Raw genomic sequence first — 2,913 nt, 5'->3', positions numbered from 1 at the left:
CTTTTCTTTACATGCAGTGCCCATACTTCAATAATGGCAATGTTGTTGAAGACGCTATGGTGTAAGGACGTAAGAGACAAGCGTTGTAGGGGGAAGTAGTACCTTTTATTATCACAAATCATATAGCTGGAAAAAACAGGTTTCAAGCACATGTGAGTTGCCCCAGGTCTTCCATGCCCCAAAGCTCGTCTGTGTTTTTCAGTTCAATCATTTGGACTCACAGAAGGTGATCACCTGACTCACCAACTTTGCCTCAACCCATACGCCCACGGCTGTTCCAAAAGCAGAGTATAGGCTTTCCCCCACACTTAAATAAAGGGAAATGTCAATCCTGCCAAAGCACCTTTGGTTTCTCTGATATTCTCCAGCTTTGTAAAAGAAAGATGCTGAACCAAAGCCTGCATTACAAAGCACCCATCTAACCACTGTCTGAAAAAAAGCTATTAATTTTTTATCCACCACCAATAGCTTCCTATGCTATAATATAAAAAAGCCTATAGATAGCTTTAATTCCCTAAATCATAAAAAGTTTATTCAATTCATTAATCCTAATCACAAGCAAAGGTATGCCGCTACACAGGCATGTCCTACAAAATGTTTGTTTGTTTGTTTGTTTTTTAGGAAAACAGAATACAGGTATTTTTTTGCGGTCCTCTAATTTTCTGCTGAAATTGGATACTCCCTTGCAACAGTTTTGTAAGAGCAGCAGTCCAGCCTCGCAGCTAATAGCCAGAGTCCAGCAGTTAAAAGTCTGAGGAGGTGTTTAGAAATTCGAGCATCAGTTCCCCGCTGCTCCACAGGCTTGTTGCCGGAGATGGGGCCTCTCGCCTCCCCGTGCACAGAAGGGAGCGCAGGCTTCCTCCCGGTCAGCACTGTAACAGCAAGCTTTGCAAAGACACTGAGACAGCAAGAATGGAAGCCTTAAAAGCACTTTAGGCCAACCAACATGTGGTTTGTAACAGCAGGCTTCTACTTCCCGTAGTGGACCTAGGTTAATTTTTACTTGTATGTCATTTTCTGTCACTTAAATGAGTAAAAGTCAGGCACCTAATGCATTTAATGTAAAAGAGCAAGCCTTTTCGTTGCAACATTGCCTTCAGCTTGAAACGGTTGGGCTGATGCCACAGACCTCACTCAAGCCTGGCCCATGGAAAACAGGCAAGTTTGAAAAGCCCCAAAATATGGATTCTGGTGGCTGAGCCAAACAATGAGCAGAGCACAATCCTTCGGTTTAAAAAAAAAAAAATTCAGTATTTCCATAAGTTTTCTGATTTCCATAACAAGATGATGTTGAAGTCTCTTCAGTCATTTGAAAAACTGGGAATATAATGTTGTTTTTTCCAAACAATGTCTGGTCATTAATTCTCAAAATAAAAATGATTTTTTTTGTCCTTAGTTGCAGTTCATTGCAACTTGTTGTTGCATTCAGTTTTACCTATTTATATGGCATTCTGCTTAACATTTTTCAATCATGCTGTATCTCACTGTTCCAAAACCTAGCTCTTGAGTATTTTATAGTCATTAATCTTCTATATTTATTTTTATTTTTTTCTTCCTAGATATTTTCAGTGACTAAAACTAAATGCCAGTCAATTTTTATATGCCTAAAGTGTTGGTCTGTATTTTCTATGTGCAGTTTTATGAAATCACATGGGCCTGTTCGATCTGCCTTTACATCCTAGTGAACTAACGAAGACCAAATTAAGTCCAAATGGGATCTGATCCCATGCTCTGGATCCACAGAAAAATCCCATTCAAGATAATTACGTTGTTCTGGCAAGACTGAGGTCTGTGTTGCGTTCCTACCGTGTGCTTTTTCTCCCAGGTGACCCTTACGCTTTGGAAAAGCCCCCTCAGATCTGTGCCACTTGGTGGAAAGGGAGGAGTCCAGCCATAGGGAACGTGTTGCAGGAGCAGAGATTTGATTCCTTAAGCTCTCCTGAGCTAAACTTTGTGCAAACCTGATTCTGCCCTATTAAAGTCACTAATTCAGTAGTGGTGAAATCAAAGCCTCAATCCTCGTGCAGATGAATTTCCCCTGAAACCAATGGGAGTCTGACGGAAAAAGGGACTGACTGAAATATAAATGAGGACAGCAAGAGTCTCTCTCTCTTGATTAAGATCAACAGGATCTTTAACGATATAAATCAGATAGAGAAGACCAGGCCCTTATTGACTGCCATATTTTGTTTTCAGAGAAGCACATTTATTTTGAAATTGTACAAGCAAAGGAAATGCAATTCTTTTTATTAAGAGATGTTGTATTTTTTTGAAATCTTGGAAGGAAAAGGATCGAGCTTTAGAAGTGCTTTTGGTATAATTTCATTATATACTTTTGACTATGCTGAATATTATTTCCAGAAGCACGGGTTTAGACATTTGGTTTTTCCAGTCTTGACTGTGTACACGGGATCCACTCCTGAATACCTAGCTCATGTATAATTCCTGATCAAAACATTTACCTGAGCAGTTGCAGGACTGGACCCAGCTTTCATTCCAGTACAGCACGTGTCAGAAGTGCAGTCCGGGATCACTTCATTCATCGTGAATTGCTATGTAGCAAATTATGCAAAATTACCTGAGTATATTTTTCTGTTTTTCTAAAACTTTGAAGCCATTTCAGACTTATTAGCCATTCACCACAGTAAGGGGAGGGTTGGTTTTGAGTTCTGGAGTCAGTCTCCAACAGTTGTGGAATTTCAAAACAACTTGAGTCTTAAGATGAAGTTACTCCCCTGTGCACCTGAAAGGGGTCTGACTCTTCGTTATCACTGGAAAATGAAGATTGTTCAGGGAGACAGCTTTGCAATCAATCTATTTTTTATATTTTATACTAACTGCAGAATCCTGAATCAAAGTTTTAATTCCTTTTCAATGGTGAAACCAAATGTACACATTTAAAAGATGTTCACA

The sequence above is a fragment of the Pygoscelis adeliae genome, unplaced genomic scaffold, assembly GCF_000699105.1.
Source record: "Pygoscelis adeliae isolate BGI_AS28 unplaced genomic scaffold, ASM69910v1 Scaffold101, whole genome shotgun sequence".
NCBI lineage: Eukaryota > Metazoa > Chordata > Aves > Sphenisciformes > Spheniscidae > Pygoscelis > Pygoscelis adeliae.
Note: the sequence above shows the minus strand (reverse complement) of the source record.